This window comes from Dasypus novemcinctus, chromosome 17, assembly GCF_030445035.2.
Source record: "Dasypus novemcinctus isolate mDasNov1 chromosome 17, mDasNov1.1.hap2, whole genome shotgun sequence".
Lineage (NCBI taxonomy): Eukaryota > Metazoa > Chordata > Mammalia > Cingulata > Dasypodidae > Dasypus > Dasypus novemcinctus.
Window position 1 is genome coordinate 73838247 of NC_080689.1, and position 20279 is coordinate 73858525.

General features: G+C 41.8%; 1 protein-coding gene and 1 non-coding gene across 13 annotated transcripts in view; one reads left to right on the forward strand and one right to left on the reverse strand.

Annotated features, from left to right (window-relative positions):
* The window catches only part of CTNNA2 (catenin alpha 2), a 1156618-nt gene that overhangs the window by 857710 nt on the left and 278629 nt on the right, over nt 1–20279 (forward strand). The window lies entirely within an intron of this gene.
* LOC111766904 (U6 spliceosomal RNA) lies at nt 16126–16232 on the reverse strand. Its single transcript, XR_002798830.1, has one exon. It is a non-coding gene; the product is annotated as a U6 spliceosomal RNA (small nuclear RNA).

Genomic DNA, 20279 nt, shown 5'->3' on the forward strand with positions numbered 1-20279 from the left:
CTAATAAGTTTGTGGCAATCTGTTATGGCAGCAAGAGAGAACTAATCTGGCAACACAAATGTTAAAAAATAGGAAGCCATTTAAATGAATTATGTTTCATTCTAGTGGTAGTATATCATGAAGTCACAGAAAAGGTTGAGGCAATTATGTTGTACTGACATGGAAGATTATTTACGATCTATTAATGAGTGAAAGAAGCAGCAAGTTGAAGAATACAATAAAGATTTTTACAACATTTCAGTGAAAAAATATTTTGAATGTGTTTGTGTTGTGTGTGGATATTTGTATGTAGGAAAGATCTGAACAGCTACTCAGCAAAATATTATTACCACTAGTTTTCTTAGAGGAAGAGCTGGGGGTGAGGAGAGACTTTCACATTAATCACATGAGTAGTATTCAAAATATTTATAACATATATTATTCTGTAATTTAAAAGTATTGAGAAAATAACTATCATAAGTCAGATGCTGAGTCATTGGCAAACAGTCAGAAGATTTTGGTATATTACTTTGACCGAGAATGACATGATTGGGGAGAAAAAAGCATCTCAGAAATGATCTAGTTTTGAGTCCTCATTTTAGAGATGAGAAAGCTGGATTGAAACATGGTTCAATGCCTTGCTTGGTTGCACAGAAATAGAGAGAGGCAAATGGAAAATAAGAAGCAGTTATTGTGGTTTTTAGTTGTACCACTCAATCCCTTATTAGCATGTGCTACAATGTAAAAACTGCATGTTAGCACATGCAGTAAGTAAATACTTGCATTTAGGCAAGCAGTAAATAGTTATGGGATTACTGAATGGTGGTCCAAAATGTGGCTAATTATGATTTTGACAGTCAGGCAAGCTGTACCAGGCAGTACAAGGCATTATTGATCCAGAGATGACTATGGCGTTCTAGCAAGGTCAAAGCTACAGACCCACGGACCTGCAATTGTAGGATAAGAAGAACCCTGAAAGGAGGATGTGCAATGCAAGCACATACAAAAGGAACAACCAATTCCTGCAGAAACAAGAGATTTTTTTCATAAAGGAGATGCCATTTGATGAGATGTCAAGGAGGCAGGTATAGAGTAGAGAGTATATTGCAGGATCTATCATAGTGGTCAATGTTTTTGAACCAAATGTTGGAGGGATTATAGGCAGCTTGAATGCCATGTGGAAGAGCCTAGAGATGTGCAAGAGAATGATTTATCTGAGGAATAGTGACTAAGACATAGGGCTGGAGGTGGGAGATAAGGATGGAGATAAACACTCAGGCCAGAACTGCCAGGACTTTCTTGGACCATATTTTGTAGGTGATGGACTGCCATTGGAGGATTTCAGGCAGGTAAGTGAAATAGCATATGTGTATGTATTAATGATAGTGATGAAATGGTGGCCTGAACTCTCACAGGGTGAATCTGATGGCATAATAATAAAGTGATCATAAAAACTTTTCATACAAATTGGGGCATTTTTAAGAGTGAAAAGAGGCAGTATTATTGATCATATTAGGACAACATGAGCAAATTGGAAGATTGTTACCTTACCTATAAGTAAAACTCAGGCAGGTGTAAGATAACGACATCTGTGGATGGTAAAGAGCTAGCAGGTGGCTATTTTGGGGACTCCCAGAGACCAGACCAACCCATGTACTCTTTTTTTAAATTATTTTTTTCATTTTTAAAGATTTATTCAGATTACATAAACACTGTGTAAAAATATCAATGCCCCCCTCCCTCCCCCTCCCACACTTTCCCACATTAACAACATCCTTCATTAGTGTGGTACATTTGTTACAATTGATGAACGCATTTTGAAACATTGCTACTAACTATGGATTACAGTTTGCATTATAGTTTATACTCTGACCTGCACAATTTTGTAAGTTATGACAAAATATACAATGGCCTGTATCCGACACTGCAATGTCAGGATAATCCACTGTCCCGGAAAGACCCCTGTATTGTGCCTATTCTTCCCTCTCCCATCCCTCAGAACCTCTAGTGGCCACTGCCTTTATATCAATGATAAGAGTTCTTCCATTGCTGAAATAATAAGTCTGAAGTAGAATAATAGTAAATCTATGTTAGTCCATTGTTCATTCTCCAATTTTGAGGATTTGGGGATGGTGATGCCCATTCTGCTTTTAATTAAGAGGGGTCTTAGATCCCACGGGGCAGATGGCTGCAACTGTCTTGCTCACAGTTGCAGGCATTCTCTGTTCCTTGGGATGGGTGTTGTCCATTGTCCATGTACTCTCTTGAATATAGGACAGAGGCAAGGAGTTCTAGAGCCTCTCACTAGAATCTCTACTCATTTCTTTAAACCCATTTCTAAATTAAATCCTCTCAGGGTTACATTTACTGAAGGTCAAGAACTCATATGTAAGTTCCGTCTATAGAGAAGTGTTTCTAAAGCTGGGAGCTACCTTAATCCACATGTAGCAAAGATGTCTCTCTCTTCAGACATTACCCTCATTGGTAAAGAATTAGCGAGATGTGGGCTTAGGACCTGGACTGGGTCCTGGATCCTGGACAAGCTTCCTTCTGTTTTCAAGCTCATCTGTAAAGCAGCTAACATGGGCATTAAGTAAGGATTAAATAAGCAATTCACATCAAACGTTTAACACCCAACAGGCACACAATAAATAGCCATTGTTGTCTTTATTTTCCTTTCTTTTATTGGGGAAGCAGTATTTTTGTGTTTTTTTTTTTTTTGAGGAGGCTCCACCACCACTTTCACTCGTTTATTTGGTTCCCTCAAGATGCATCACGTCTGTATCACAGCATTTATCCTGCTGTTTTATAACTGCTTTTTAAATTCTCTGTCTCAATCATATGGCTACTGCTGTCAACTGTGGGCAGACATCTGGCAATACCTGGGGATATTTTTGGTTGCCACATCTGCTGGGTAGGGGGTGATACTGGGATCTAGTTAGAGGTCAAGGGTGCTGCCAAATACCCTTGGGTGCACAGGACAGCCCATCACACCAAAGAATTGCCCGGCCCAGAATGGTCCTAGTGCTGGGGTGAGAAAGTCTGCTACAGACCATAACTCTACGCAGGTAGTGCCCTTGACTCGTGCCATGTCCCCGGTACCTGTCACTGTTATAAATGTCTCAGTGTTTATTGGTGGCGTGGATGAATCAGGATGATCCATCTCCAGATCCCTTTCTCTGTTCCAGTCCTAGTGCACAGCTGTCAGCTGGCTACTTCAAGTATCAGGTACATTAAATTGGAACTCCGGAAGGGACATGATAAACAAAAGGTTACCAAGAGGGAGATAAGTATCACGTAACTACTTAAAGAACCTCATGTGGGCTTCTTTGTCATAAGTACCTGCAAGCTTTCTTGTTGAGGCCAAAAGCCACAATTTTATTGGAATTAAGTTGCGAGAGAAAGTGCAATTAAATTTGTATTATGGCTGTTTTGTGAGGTGAGAACTGCGTGAGGGCTGATGATGGTTTTATGTTTATTTTGTTTAAAAGATTTTTTAAAACCGATTTTTAATAAAAGCTTCCAGACTCTCTGAGGAGCTTGAGAGAGACTGAGGAAGCCAGACTGTTATTCAGAGCATGAAATCTGCTCTGAGGTTTGGGAAACCCATTTCCCTGTTATTGGACTAGATGTTGCTTTACCCCTTGCCTAATTGGCAAACCTATTGCTAGGGGCCTTGTGCTGGGAGATACGAAGATCTTCCTGAGAAATCAGAATGTCCTTTCTGGAGGAGGACATTCCCTCCCTGCCCTCATCTTAGCTGTCTTAAAGTCCTTACTAACAAATATATTTTAATAGGAAGCCCAAACCTCGACAAATTGGCATCTGGTGTTCCCTGTGGCAGGAGCTCACCGTCTTGCAGGTGCTCAATAAACACTTGCTGCCTGACAGAGCGATCTATCGTTGAGGTGCAACAGGGAGGCTGACAGGACCAGCCTGGCTGGTGTGATTTGTAACATGTGAATTCCACCCTGACCCAGGCTATCCCATATGAAGCCTGCACCTGTGCTAGAAGGCCCTACCCCTGAAGGCACAGAGTTGAAGTCTCCAATACTTATTCTGTATTGCATGTTGATGCGTTTGGTGGTTCTGGTTTTTTGTTTTGTTTTCTACTTAGCAAGCCTACTTAATCAGGCGGGAAAGGAGACAATGAGATGGTGGGGCTAGCCTGGGGAAACAGCTTAGGTGGGGAGGCTGTCCCCAGTGGGGAGGATCTTCCCTAGAGGTGGGCATTCCTGTAGAGCTCTCTGGATGTGGAGGAGGAGAGGGGAAGGACGGTGCATAGCTGGGCGGTGGTAAACCTGACTTTGTGTTTGTGTACAGGACAGGGCGGATGGCTGGGTAACTCTGAGCTAGCTCGGCACCCATCTGGAGAAGGAAAGGACTCAAATCTATAACTTAAGGAGTCACCCCTGAGTCAGACTCACTGTCGATGCCTCCCAGGACTTGAGCATCCCTTCTAGTTCCTGGTCTCTGACCCCCTGTTTTGCCCACCTACTAGTACCTTCTACCTCAGTAATAGCCAAGGGACACCTGGCCTGTGATTTTCTTCCCTGGGTAGTTCTTACTCAGGATCCTGACTCAGGGCCCTGCACTGTCACCATTTCCAAGCCCCAGGTCGAGGAGGTCTCTACCACCCCTTGCCTTAAACCATATCCATCTCTCTTGTTCTCTCTTTGTCCACCCCCTTTACAGTCGCACCTGCTATTATTATATTTTTTCCTCAGATTGTTTTTTTGTTTTGTTTTGTTTGGTGGAGTGGATATGTCTAATTTCTAAAAACTAGACTCCCTAAGCAACCACTGCTTTATAAGGCCAGATTGTGTGTGTGCATGTGTGTTTTTCATCTCTTGGGTTCCTTTTCTCACTGTCCACGAGGAGGTTTCTATCCTTTCTTTCTGGTGAACAAGGTTCTGTTTTCCAAAATGCCAACCACTTTGTGTCACTCCTTCAACAAGAGACTATGTGCCACGTAGTGGACTTGGTGAAAGACACATGGGTTAACTGAACAGACTGATTTGCAAATCCCATGAAGTTTATGTTCTGTTGATAGAAAGAGAGGAGAAACCAATAAGCAAAATTTCTCCATTTTATAGTATTTTAGCAGGGAATTTCTAGACACTTTACAAACGAATTTTTAAAAAAATGTCTCCAATGATAGATCATTAGACTTGTAACGTAATGGCAAGGAAATGAGGACTTTTTTTCTTGATGCTCAGCTCCACCTCTGGAGGCCCCCACTCACTGAACTGTGTTTAAGTCATTAGCGGCTCCTGGAGTTAACTCCCCATCAGTATGGGACAGACATGCCATGGCAAGCCCACTGCAGATATTTTTTTTCTCTGTTTTGCAAGGCCAATCCTTCCTCGACATCCCAAGTGAGGATGATTAAAATAGAATCCATTCTTGCTGCTTGGGGGAGCTCCTCCTTCCTGGCAGTTACAGGTGCTCAGTTTGATTAAACTCATCAGTGAGGAGTGTTTACCACTGATTTCATTATCGATGCACAGAGCTGAAAAGGAGGAATCAGCCTCCAACATTTGTTTACCACCTGTCCCTAGTATTAGAAACCAGAGTTGTTGGAGGTTGACCTCCTTACTACTTTTTTGGTGAATTTTTAGGCTCCACTTCTGGTTTCCTTTTTTTCATTTGCCTCATGGTTGAATGTGCCATGAATGGATTTTAAGGTATGAAAATTTCACGAATGTGAAATACCTTTTCAGATGCTCAAATATTTCCAAGTGGCAAATCTTGGTAAACCTGGATCTAGCCTATAAAGGAATATATTCTCCCTAGATTTTAAACCCATCCATCCTCCTTCCATCCATGGTTCAGATGCTAGCACTGTGCCATGCAGAAAGGAAAAACTCAGGGTAAGGAATCTATTATTTATTAGATTCCATTTTCATCCTTACTCAACAGTAGACATTTTACATGCATAATCTCATTTAACTTTCACCACAGTCTTGAATTAGACTTTGTAACCTAGTGGAAAGGTCTTGAATTAGGTATTATTCACCACAGTCTTGAATTAGGTATTATATTTTATTAGTTTTGCACTTGAAGAAATGGAGACTTAGTTTAAGGTAAATTGCCGGGAGTTACATAGCTAGTAAGTAGAAGAGCAATGATGGATCTGAAATCTGTCTACTTCAGCTTCAAAAATTCTCTGAAGTAAGGGAAGGTGTGGGAGAGGACATGAAGCTAGAGGAGGGGAGATTACATAGATTGGAAGTTGCATTTCCACTGTCATTTTACATAAGAATGACATAACATTGATTTCTCTTTCAAGCATCCATCTCCCAACTTAATAGTGTCACCAGCCCTTGGGAGACTACAATTGTTGTGGAATTTAAGAGAAGTTCAATTATTTTAGTATAGAGAGGCCAGGACTCAGGAATGATTTTGAGAAGGAAAAATGGTTTATTGACGGCCGGCCGGACTCGGGAGCTTTCAGTTTGAATCCCGAGCCCCGAACAAGATTTTCAAACGTCTTTTATACAGAGAGGAAAGGCCAAATGGTCCCTTTGTTTCAGTTCTCAATAGGCTTCAATTAGCATATATCTCTTTCACATCTTAGGTAAGCTTTTAGCAAGGACTCCAGACATTTTAGATAAGCCTTGGTTTTTGCATTTCCCCTAAATACTTAAAGTTTATAGCCCTTGCTTTGTTAAACATTTCCTGGGACTGGAGCCTGCTGGTCCCTAAGAGCAGTACTGCAGCCTCTTACCGTTTCACACCCACAAGTCAAACAACTTAGTTATCTCTGAAGAGACAAAGAGCCTTCCACCCATAGCCCACATCACAATGACCCTGGGAATTTGAATGGTTTTCTATGGCTGCACTGGCCAAATAGTCAGTATGGATGTAATTAAGCAGGGGTGGTATTAGATTATGGAGGGATTGAGATATTTTGGAATTCCTCTTCTTCAGTGTTCTACAGTCCCAACCAAACCCAGGATGTTTGGCAATACTATTCTCTGACTCCCATATTCATCCTTTCACTAATGTACTCCGCAAGGTTTTAGTGTAGAGTACTCCTTTTGGGCTATTGCGTCAGATACAGGGAGATCTGGGCTCTACCCCAGAGTTCATCCTCTATCTACGGGTGGGCAGAGTATCAATACGTAAGTAAGAGTTAAAGGATCATGCCATCTGAACTTACAACACATACATGGACATACAAACATTCAAATATGCATATTCAAATGCAGAGCCTAATTACATTGAGAGGAAAAAAACTCATGGTAAGGAATCTATTGTTTATTAGATTCCATTTTCATCCTAGATTCAATGATAGACATTTTGCATACATAATCTTATCTAATTTTCACCACAATCTTGAGTTAGTTATTATTTTTACTAGTTTTACAGACGAAAAAAATGGAAACAGTTTAGGTAAATTGCCTAGAGTTACATAGCTAGTAACTCTGCCCTATATGTGAAATTGTCATGCATCGCCAAAACAATTTGGGGTTACTTTTTAATGTTTTTTCCTTTATAATCCATGCTGAAAGTCTAGTTTTTTCATAAGTTTGATTATAAAACCAGAAGCAATACTAGTTCATTCAGTTAAGCTTATTCTGAGTGAACGGAGAAAAACCTTTAGCTCTCCTGCATTTTTTCATCAGGGTCTAGAAGACAGGGACAGCTACAGGCCAGATGTATGATGGTGGAGGACGTGAGCTTGGGCCACTCAAATACTCACTATCCAAAGAAAGGTTTTCAAGGGTTTATCTGAGAGGGATGCCATGCCAGGCATCAGGAAAGGACTTTTAATTGCTAGTTCAGGTGAGAGAAGGGAGAATTCTGTGAGGGTTATGGGGTCAGAGAAAGGGTTTGAGTTATAGAGAATGTTTCAGAAATAGATGGGTGAAAGAAGGCAGGGTTGGCATGCAGGTTTATGGGGGTGCTCAGAGAAACGTGTTTTGGAGACTGGGATGTAATTACAAGGGAGTAGGGAGGGTTGGATCACGTGGGAGTAAATTTTCAAATGAGGTTGGGGGATCAGTTGAATGTGGATTTGGGTTTACCCACAGAAGTTCTGGAATACTGCTTGGATTAGGATCCGGTTTTTTGTGATCTTAATTTTCTTAAGCTTTCTATGCTTAAATCAGCCATCTCCTTTATCTTTTTGTCCATTGTATACAGCTAACTTTATTTGGATACCTACAGGTAGTGAGGTGACAATGACAAGAAACTCTGGGGTGCTGGTTTAACTTTCTTTTCCTTTGCGCAGGGATTTTTTTTGAAGTGGTCTGGCAGGGTCTGTGAGTTGGGGGAGGGCTGTGTCTGCTCTGCATTGTTTTGGTTTCTCAGGCAGTATGGCTTTTCTTTTTTAAGTGACTTGTTTTGGGAAACTCGTGTTTTGAGATAGAGTGACTAATTCATCTAGAATTAAGCAGAATTGCCGTAATTGAGGATCCTTGGTTCTATTTCAGGCTCACTATCAGTAAATGGTTGCAAAGCTTGTAGTCCCCAGATTAGGCTGCTCAACAGAACTTCATGGAAAATTAAAGAAATACATACAGATTCCTGGGCCTCTCCTTTGGAGAGATTTTGATTCAGGAGGTTGGGGATAAGGTTTGAGCACCTCTATAATTGAAAAGCTTCAGATGGTTCATGAGGATGAGACCCACTGTGTCTTTAGACCACTGTTATGATTTAAAACAAGAAGTTTTTAAAAATGAAGATTTCCAGGTCCTGGTCCAGGGATATTAAAACAGAATTCACAAAGGAAGGACCCAGGAATTTCAAAATCTCATTTTGAGAATTTCTGACCTAAGGATTATTAATCCTAAAATATTCCTGTCTTCCTTTTCATTTCTGGGCATCATTTACCACCATTTTACCAGCTACATTCTGAGCACTTGTTTATCTATATTAAGGCTTACTTTAGAATCCTGTCTCCCAAACCCTGCCTTGATCGCGATGTCATAGTGTATGTTTGAGCATGAGAAGCTACTCATCTACTTTGCCAGTAGATGGGATAAACAATTGAGAAACCCTCTAAGCCACCACCCTACTCTAAGGAGTGCCTGGTGGTCGGGAGCCAGCCATGGAGAATCAAGTCATATCTAAAAAGTTCTGTTGTAATTTGGGCTGCTTATCCTCTTTGACTTACAGTCAAAGACTTTGTATACTCGTTGTTTCACATTGTTGTGAAGATCCAGGGGAGGGGGAAAAGTTGAAGCGACTAGGATTATAATCTAAGGAAGGTTTTACTGTGTGCATCTTGTTTTGGTTTGTGCCTACAGCTGGTATGGAGAGAATATGATGCGCTTCTTAAAATACCATGCAGACCTAGCAAATTTTCAGTAAGATCCCAGCATAGGAAGGAAAAATATCTGAGTGTCTGGCTGGTTGTGATGTACATTCTCAAGTCTCCCCCTTAATAGACACAGTGTACGCTACAGAGAGCAAAGTGTAATTTTAAGAACCTTGTAATTCTTTACAAATTAACACAGCAGATGGTGTTTATGGGAGCCACAGAGTGAGGAATATTTGGGACAATGTGAGACATGTGTTGCAGGGATTTGGCCTGCTTTCTACTTAGCTTCGTTTTTAACTGTCAAGTGGCAAAAATGCGATTTGCCTCGTGAAGTTTTCATTGGCTTCGGGAATGAAGAAATGCCCCGTGAGATGGTTTACAAAGAGGCAGAGTCTCCTTATTCTCAGTGAGAGAAGTCTCAGAGAGCCTCCGGGCTCACGTCTGCATTAGAAGTGCCTGATGCTTGCTGGCGGCTTAAGTGGGGTGGGGCGGGGAAGAGCAGCCTGGGCTTGGGGATGTGCTCAGAGAAGTGGGGGAAGAAGCCCAGGCTGGAAGGACTCCCCTCCTGGAGGGCAAAGACAGCACAAAAAGGCCAACCAGGAGGTTAGCAGCTCCAGGTTAGGGCTTGTGAGCGAATAAAGAGCTGAAATAGTTCTTTCGTTGTTCTGGTGATCTACTTAGTTAAGAAGAAGCTCTTACTTCCTGTGCGGTCCCTTGGGCTGGTAGGACTTCAAGGGAACAGGTTCTGGGAGGTTGCTTTCCAGACAGGGCTGACCTTTTGGGCGGGACGGTGAGAGGAAGGAGCAGCTCCAAGGTAGAGGTTGGGAGGTAAGGGCGCTGGCCGAGGAAAGAAGGAGGTGGTCTTGGGGCTCTAGCAAAAAAGGAGGGGCCAGAGTTGATTTGGGCAGGAATAAAGGCCTTGGTCCTATCACATGCGAAGAGATCTCCGTGGTGCTCTGGGCAGACAGGAAGTGCCTTGCACTCCCCAAACATGTCCCTCTGTCCAATGTAACCCCAAACCTCCCTTACTTACCTATACTGTGGGGTTAGCAAAACAGGAGGTCCCAGATGTTCTTCATTACGCCCTGCCTCCTTGCCCCATCCAGGGGTCTGCCTGTCCCTTCCGAGGGCCTTTTCATCAAACCCATTCCATTTTGGTATTTAGCGTCCACAAGCTCACTTATTCCCACCTCTCACTATTTGAAGAGAAGGATTTGATAAAGTTGCTTACTCTTTGTGCGTTCCCTCTCCCCAGGGTATGCTTGTCTTAATCCTGTGGGCACAAACACAGGCTGTCTCCTGGAAATTTCACTCTTCTTCCAGCACAGACGTTTAGAGCAGGGAAGGAAGGTACGAAGGGCAATCGAAGCTTAGACTACAATTTTACTCTTCTACTCTTGAAGGCTCAGTTACTCTTCAACTTCACCTCTACACAAAAGTGAACTTACCCCCCAAAGATCCAGATCAGAGCCCTAATTACTTCATTCATTCATTTAACTCATATTTATAAAGTGTTTATTACCTACTCTTTGTAAGGTACTGCACCAGAAACTTCAGAGTTTAAGGAAATAGATTGGTTAACCCCTTCCCATCTTTGAGCTCCTGGGCCTTTAACTGGGAAGAAGGGATTATTGCTAATGACAAGTTTCTGACAATACAAGATCATAATGATACTTCTTATATATCTGTATTTTGTTGTAGAGTGTGACATCTGAAATTCATTTAGCTTTGCCTACTACCTAATTGTTGCCTGGGTGGTAATTGTAAGATGAATAGGGCAGGGCAGCTTGATGGAGAAATTATAATAGGAACTGACTCCTGATCTATCAGCAGTTGTGGCTCAGGGAAACCAAGTCATACTTTCCATAAACCAAGATAAGCCTCTGCCTGAATGTTTTCTGATTTCTGTGAATCCCAGCAAGGTGGACCCAGTTATTGACCTTTCTTTGAGAAAGTGGAAAATGTCAGACCCTAGGGATCCTTTAGTTGGTGAGAGTCTGAACTGCAGCTGAGTGGCTTGGGGTATATGCGCTTAAAAATGAAATAGAACTTTAAATTTCATCGAATGTTAAATCATTTATCAGTATGGGTATATATATGTTTGTGTGTTTGCATAAAATCAATGGGAATTTGCACTTTGCTTGGGCTACTTTCATCTTAGCTATAAAGATGAAATGGCAGTTTTTAGCAGTTCACTCATTTCATGGCCTTTCACAGGCTGAGAAGGAATATGTGGTTAATTAACCCTGGCTTTCAGCAATCACCCAAGATTAGGGGAGTGGGGGGAGAGCTTTAATGAAAAATGCCTTCTGTGTAGGGTTGCCTGACAGATAATCACTGAGGACTACACCTGTGTTGATAAAATAACTCAATGAGCAAGAACTGTGACATTGCGCAGCTGCTAACTACTTCCTGGTTTTGATCAACAAGTTGGGAAGTAGGTGAAATTTATTTTTAGGGCCCTGCATTTTCCAAATTATCCATCCCTTTCATATTTTCTTTCTATCTAAAAGTGCCTACTTTGACTCCATTTTTCTATCTATCCAGACACAAGTCTTTCCTGAGCACTTCTTATACTTTCATGCTGAGCTGTTTGGGAGAAAACAAAGGCATTCTCCGCCCACAAAAAGCTTAGATTGTACTCTGCATCCACATGAAAATGTGTTAAATAACGCAGATGGGTATATCGTTAACAGCTGCCTTATTTGGCATAGCACCTAATTGAAAGATGTAGTCAAAAGAGAGGGATATCTTCAAGGACTACATCAGTCTAGGAATACTTCCAGGAGGAGGTGACTCAGGAGCTGTGCTTTGGACAGTGGGTAGAACCTGGTTAGGTGAATGGTGGCAGGGAGAGTGGCTGCCACCAGGCATCAACATGAGCCTAAATATGGACAGGAAATTTGTGAGTCAGAGAGAAGGAACATAACGATTAGAGATGCAGGCACATATGAGAAAGAAGTCAGATTATGAAGTCTCAAAATTCATATCCAAGAATTTAGTAGAAAGTGATGATCCAGTAAGAAGTAAATAGAAACTGAGGAATATTGAACTGAAGAAACAAAAGCATGCTTTCAACAGGTTGATGATGTGTCAGAGAAATCAATAAAAGGTGGTGTGGTGTTGGGCAACGAGCATGGGGGTGGGTGGGTTTCCTGGGGAGAGGCATTTGAGGGAAAGCAAGAATCCTAGCAAAATTTTGGTGGGCAAGTTCTAGAGACTTGTGACTCAGTGGATTTAGGGGAGAAATAGGGTATTAGGAGGTAGCGCTTGGGCTCTTTGTGATGAAGCTGGATACCTGGCCGGGCCTGAGCACCCCAGGCAGTGCTCCTTGCTGTTGTCACTTCCCTCTACCCCACATTCAAAATATTTTGGCCTTCTGTTTTGGGGTCTCCAATTTAGTCAGGTGACAGAAATCCAACATCCAAGTCATGGGGCGATTTACTAACACATGACACCAGGATGTCCATTGATAGTTACTCATGGCCTTAGGTACAGCTGAATGCAGATGTCCAAATATTTCAGTCATTGCTATACTACAATTTCTTAAATTCCTATTATGTGCCCAACACACCTCCAGACTCAAAGGATACAATGATAAACATGGCAAAAACTGCACCCTCATGAAAGCTTTATTTTATAATGTTAAATAATATAAGAACCAACTAGATTTGACTTCAAATTCTCACTTGCTTCCCTTTGCCTCACTTCCCCCTCTCTTTTCTTTCCTTTCCCTAACTCTTTGTTCCTTTGGTTCCCCTATGCTCACTAATAATCTCTCTCCCTCATCCTTCTCTCCCCTTTCTCAACTATGCTTTCCTTTATGGGGGGTCTGTATGTAGAGAGTCCCTAAATAGCACAATGTTTATCTGCTGTCAGTTCAACAACCCCAGTGAATGTTTGTGTGTGGGGAATGCCTCCATCCTGATAATTCCACCTACAGCCTTATAGCTGGTTCTCACTGGTTTGGATGGGATCAGAAGGTTGTCCTTTGGCTGGAGCACTTTGATTGAGAGTCAGAGGGAAAAATTAGATGGATGGGTTGCTGGGTGGACAAAAACAACTGTGATCCTGTGAGATCTCCCAGAACCTGCCCCCCCTTGTGCATCTCCAGTGTTGGCACACATGTTGCTATGCCGGCGTGTAGAACCTGGTGGACTCCCCAATAATGCCATCCTGATATATTTACATGAAATATTCGTGATTCTTTCCTTGAGCATTGACAGGATCTGGCAGAGAATTGCCAGAGATACGTTTTTGCTCTGCCACTTTAGCATCAGTGTTTTCTCCCCTCCATCTTTATCCCTCCTTCACCACCCCAAGGTTCAGAAAGAGCTGGATAGTGATTTTGCTTAAACATCACACCTCTTTCTGAACATGGATTTGGTTTCTGGCCACTGCTAAACTTTCATCTGTTCTAAGGAGTTTCTTTCCCAAGAGAAATGGCCTTAGCAAGTCAAAAGGATATATTTAGAAAGGCCCACATTCCCTGACTGTGATGTACACATATTATAAAGGTATTGTGAAGTGTTCGAGGTTCTTAAATAATGGTGCTATTTGTAATGAGGATATGATTTCTATGTGGGGATTGAGGGTGGGCAGGCAACCCTACAGATGTGATAGGTTGACTGCTGGATCAATAGATAATTTTTTTCTCTTCTCTCCCATTGTCTAGATCACAGGTTTAAATGACAGCAAAATGTGTTGGATGCAGAGTACACACTGTTACTCTTTTCTGTCATTTTGAATTCCATAAATGACAATTTAAAGATTGGGTATTTGATTAACTCCCTATACATCCAATATATTAGAGCCACAGTTATATAAATCTTGACAATTCCGTCCTCATAAATTCAATCACGTTTGCAGGTATCTTTGAGGGAAAGTGAGTGTGACAGACATCTACCTTCTTATAGCCATTTCCCAGGCATTAATTTTGTGCCTTAAAACATTACATATCCTGCTATACCCCACTGAATGGACTGGGAGAGAGTGTAAACTGCAATGAATGGACTGGGAGAGAGTGTAAACTACAATGTAAACTCTAATCCATGCTGTGTAGCAGTGCTCCAAAATGTGTTCATCAAATGCAATGAATGTGCCGCACTAATGAAAGAAGTTGTTGATGTGAGAGGAGTTGGATGCATGGGGAGTGGGGTATATAGAAACCTTCTATACTTAAAAAAAATGGTTTTTAAATTTTTTTCCTTTTTTTTCCCTCTGTTTTTAAAAAAATATTACATTTAAAAAATATAAGAGGTCCTTATATACCCCCCACTCCCCTCACCCCACTACTCCTCCCACATCAAAAACCTCTTTCATCATTGTGGGACATTCATTGCATTTGGTGAATACATTTTGGAGCACTGCTACACCACATGGATAATGATTTACATTGTAGTTTACACTCTCCCCCAGTCAATACAGTGGGCCATGGAAGAACATACAATGTCCAGCATCTGTCCCTGCAGTACCACCCAGGACAACTCCAAGTCCTGAAAATGCTCCCACATCATATCTCTTCTTCCCTCTCCCTACCCTCAGCAGCTTCTATAGCCACTTTCTCCACATCAATGCTACAATTTCTTCCATTACTAATCACAATATTTCCATAGTAGAATATCAGTAAGTCCACTCTAATCCATACTCTATGCCTCCATCCAATGGACCTTGGGATGGTTATGTCCACTCCAGCTCTATATCAAGAGGAGCTTAGATTCCATGTGGATGATGGATGCAATTCTCTTGCTTTCAGTTGTAGGCACTCTTGTCTCCCTGGTGTGGTGTTTGACCTTCTTCACCTCCCTGTTAGCTGGCTGGGTAAGTCCAATAATCCAGAGGGAGTTGAAAATCTGCTGAGGCTCAGGGCCTGGCTGTCACATGGACAGTCCAGAGATTCAGGTCTCCTGAGTATACACCAACCCCAGCACCAACCACAGGTCCAGTAAAAGTAACAGAAGAGACATGTGTATAAAGGTCATATCTGAGTTCAACTCCATCACACTCAGGAACACAAATTCCAAAGTAGGGCCCACTGACATGGCACTGAACTCCAGAGCCATCTGCCATGATCATAGAACCTGTGGGTCTCTGTAGCCCTCAGGAAAACCAATACCTGGGGTTGTATCTACTTTAGCTGTCTCTAGGATCCTGCTGAGGCATGCATTAAGTGCAATCCTTCTGATGACCTCCCCACTCTTTTTTGGAGACTCAAAGCCATATAAACTCATTTGTCCTTTCCATTTCCCCCTCTTATTCAAAGTCAAAAAGCAATTTTAATGCCTGATATTACATGTAGACTGAGATATTCTGCTTGTCTGAGTTGACCCTTTTATTCAAGGTCTTTTTCTAGTTACGTCATCAGCTGGTGCTTGGTAGTAATCCCTCAGTGTCAGGGAGGCTCATCCCTGGGAGTCATGTCCCACACTGGGTGGAAGGTAATGCATTTACATGCTGAGTTTGGCCGAGAGAGTGATCACATTTGAGCAACATGGAGGCTCTCAGGAGGTAACTCTTAGGTACCCTGCAGCTCTAGGCACAGTTCATATTTCAGCCGTACAGGCTCACAGCATAGTCATCAGTATCAAGGGCTCATTGTCGGACCATTCTTCTTTATTGGTATTTGCTATTGCACTTGGGGGATTAATGCTGTTTCATTGGGGAATGTGATAGAGCTCCCCTAGCTAGCAACTCAGCACTCCCTCAGTTGTCATTTTAACTATAATTACTATGAAAATATCCAAACATTTTTATGTACCCTGTATACATGCCCTGGAGAACTCTCTCCCAACCATGTGCCCCCCATCAATAACACCCCACACCAGTGTCCCTCCCCTGTCATAGTTGAAACTTTCTCTGGTCCAAAACTTCTTCAAAAAAATATGGAGCACTTCACAAATTTGCGTGTCATCCTTGTGCAGAGGCTATGATAATCTTCTCTGTATCCTTCCAATTTTAGTATATGTGCTGCCAAAGCGAGTACCTCTACTTTTTAATTTAATTTTGTGTGGTCTATGTGTCTTTTAAAAATAAAATGTGTATATATATACACATAAATAATAATATATAATAATATATAAATAATAATAAATAAATATATATATATAAAGGAAAACTAGCATAAAATCATGGATCTGTAGAAACACTGGAAAAGTTGATTTTTATTCCCCAGGCATCCATGAGTGACCACCTGTTTTGAAACATGCATTTAAGTTGTGGTGAGTTGATGGAATAGGAGGCAGTCTGTAAAAAATCATTCAGTCATTTCCATAAATTAAAAAATAATGTGATTTGTTTTTTTGTTTTATAAATAAGGGAGTTGGTATCAGTTGTGTAATATCCAGCATACAATATAAACACATTTTATATATTTTCAATATATCAAAAGAGAGAACAGCTATCAATACCATGAAAGAAAGACTGAGAAAGTGAATGGAAAAAAGGAAGATCTTCCTTCAAAGTGGAAGGGTTTCTTTTTTTTCCTAAAGGAAAAATGGTTGAAATAAAATATTGTGCTTTTCTCGAAGACTAATTGTGGAAATCAGACTCGATCAATAGTCCCAATCATTTGGTTTGGGATTAAACTGGAAATAGGAAGGTCTTCTTGACAATTCCTGGTACTTTGCACATTGAACTTGAATTTAGAGCCCACAGTCAGAGGAATAAAGGATTCCTTATAAGAATCCAAATCAGGAGGGAAGCGGATGTAGCTCAACTAATAGAGCATCTGCCTACCTTATGGAGGGTTCAGGGTTCAATACCCGGGGCCTCCTGACCCATGTAGTAAACTGGCCCATGCACAGTGCTGCCATGTGCAAGGAGTGCCGTGCCACACAGGGGCGCCCCCGCATAGGAGTGCCCCACACGCAAAGTGTGCACCCTGCAAGGAGAGCCGCCCCATGTGTAAAAAGCACAGCCTGCCCAGGAGTGATGCTGTACACACGGAGAGCTGACGCAGCAAGATGAGGCAACAAAAAAGAGACACAGACTCCCAGTGCCACCTGATAATGCAAGCGGACACAGAAGAATACACAGCGAATGGACAGAGAGAGCAGACAATGGAGGTGGGGGGAAGGGAGGGAAATAAATAAAATAAATCTTTAAAAAATAAAAAGAATCCAAATCAAAAAATTCATTCCCTTCCCTTTCATCAGTTCAAACCACGGATCTGCCATGAGTGTGTTTTGTGAAACAGTGCTCAACGACTAAAGCAAATATAGTTTAATAAACACACACCTCCCTAGCACAACAGATGGCAACTAGGAAAGCTGCCTGAAGCATCATGAGAGAGTACTCCGGCCTGTTTGCTTCTTTTTTAAAATAACAATATTCATTAAATGGCTCTCTCTGTTACAGACTCATTCTCCACAGGTAAAGATAAAGAAGGCTAGTGGGGAACAGGTCCAGGGAAAGCACACAAGGTCTGTGGACATACAAGTGACAGAGAAAGTAGACCTCAAACTGGGTTTTATTTATTTTTTAATAGCCTTTGAAAAGAAACACCTGAAACTCTATAAAATACCAGAATCTTAGTATTTTAGAGATGGACGATGATTTAGGCATGGAATGGAAAGAGACCTGGCCTGGGACTCTGGAAGTTCTGGTCAGACATTCATGAGCCAGGTGATTAGAACACGCCTCTTCATCTCTCTGGACCATGAGGGCGTGGAGAGCAGAGACACCTCTGCTGGGTCAGGACCATACTAAACACGTTACAGATCCTTTCTCTTTTAATGTGCCTGATAATACCACTGAGCAAAAGCATTTACCCACATTTTAGATCCAGGAAAACCCTGGCCGGCTGCTCAATCGCCAGCCCTTTCCACCATGCCATTAGAACTTCCCTATGGCAGGCCAAGAACGGTTCATGTTCGCGACGGCTTTCCTGGCTCCCACACTGTATGGTTCTGTCGCTCATCTCTGGCCCCTTCGTTCCACCTATTAAGAGTACAGACTAGAAACTGCCCAGGTCATTCAGATGAGTTACAACCGATTTTTGTTTACTTCTGTTCAGCAAAGGCTGGGAGTAAATGAATGCCTGATTGAAGATCACACACTTTTGTCTTACAGGTGATCATGCAAAATGAAAGCTCAGGTCTCCTCTCACCTTTGTTAAACTATCTTTAGTTTTTTAAAAGAACTCGGAGGGTTAGGAAGGGAGAGATGGGTGAGGCTTCTGGTTGACTCCCTAAGATGTAGAATTTGCTCAAGATGATCAGATCCTTAGTTATTCGACAAATATATAAAAGAGCTTACTATGTAAAAAGTACTGAGCTGGAGTTTCTGCCTCCTATTCCACCTTTTAGAATTATTACAGATAAGTTACCTATTTCAAGTGACCTGCCTGAAAATTCCTTTTTTAAAGAGAAATCAATTTTCCTTTAGGGATTCTAGTTTTTGGCAAGGTTTCCATCTATCATCTGCCTAAACGAAGACAGCAGAAGTCCAGTGATTCAAAAACAGTTTCTATATAGTATTCAAATCAATTCTTTGATTTCTTCCACAGCAAAAACACTTTCCTAATTACCCTGAATATTGTTAATACCTTTTACTCTTTCCAGCACATTGTCATCCTGATTGATCATCTGGCAAAACTTGTGAAGAAGACAGGGCATGTATTATGTTATCCTTTGTGCTTATGAGACTATTCAGGCATCAAAAATGAGCCAAATCATTAGTCCAATATCACAGAGCCTTCTAATAGGGGGTTGGCAGTAGGAGGTGGGGCTCTTTTTTCCTTTTCTCTCTCTCTTTCTGTGATTGGCTTCCAGTCTAGTTTAGGTCTTTCTAAAGTGATTTGCATATGCTAATGTAAGAGGGCAGGGAAGTATAGGGGGATGGCTTCAGAGTCCCCTTTTGCTGTGGAAATCTGGATAATGACAGGCTATTACAGTTTTGTTTTTTTTCAAGATTTATTTATTTATTTCTCTCCCTTCCCCTCCTCCTGCTCTGCTGTTTTGCTGTCTATGTTGTCTTTTCTTCTCATTTTCTCTCCTCTAGGATTCACCGGGACTTGATCCTGGAGACTCCTGAGGTGGAGAGAGGTTCCCTGTCAATTATGCCACCTCAGTTCCTGGTTTCTGCTGTGCTTCACCTTGATTCTTCTCTTGTCTCTCTTTTGCTGAGTCATCATCTTGCTGCATGACTCACTTGCACAAGCACTGGCTCACCATGCAGCACTCGAGTGGGTGCTGGCTTGTTGTGTAGGCACACTCTCTTCTTTTTTTTCACCAGGAGACCCCAGGGATCAAAGCCATGTCCTCCCATATGGTAGGCAGAAGCTCTATCATTGAGCCACATCCGCTTCCCAGGTTATTACAGTTTTACCTGCACACATACCTTATTTAAAAAGAAATTAGAGGTAATAGTGAATTGACATTTTCAGCTGGTGTCCAGTTTTCCTAAGCTTTAATATCCCCAGCCTCCCTAAACGGTGAGAACTAATATGATACTTGGGTCAAATGCATGTCTGAGTTTCCCTCAATCAAAGAATTGGAAGCTAGAGAAACTCAGGATCACAAATATTATACAGATTCCTAACAACACAGTGTCACAGGAAGCTAATATCAGAAATCCTCTGAGTTTGCAGATAAAAGAATCAGCAGAAATCATGCTATAAAGATCTCATACAAATAATTTGCCTAGACAGCTAGTCAAACTGATCTCTTCTCATGATACAAGACAAACTGGCCTACTCCACTCATGCTCTTCCCAGAACCTGGTCACCATCTCCTGTCGTAGTGCCTTTCTTTCTGCTATTCCCCCAACCTTCCAAGTCCCCCCTCATCCCTATTCAAATCTTACCTGGGAAATAAGGTTCAGAGACATCCCCCCATTCCTCTGTATGATGGCCTTACTTCCCAAATGCAACATCGTCTTCTGAGAACCTAAGCCCCCTTTTTAGAGTGCTGGTTTCTCTAGCATGGTTGTGAGTCTCTTTTTGGAATATTCAGCTAGACTGTGAGTTCCTTGACTGGGAGGACTATGGCTCTCACTTTTTGTGTGTGTTCCACAGCGTCTAACATGATGC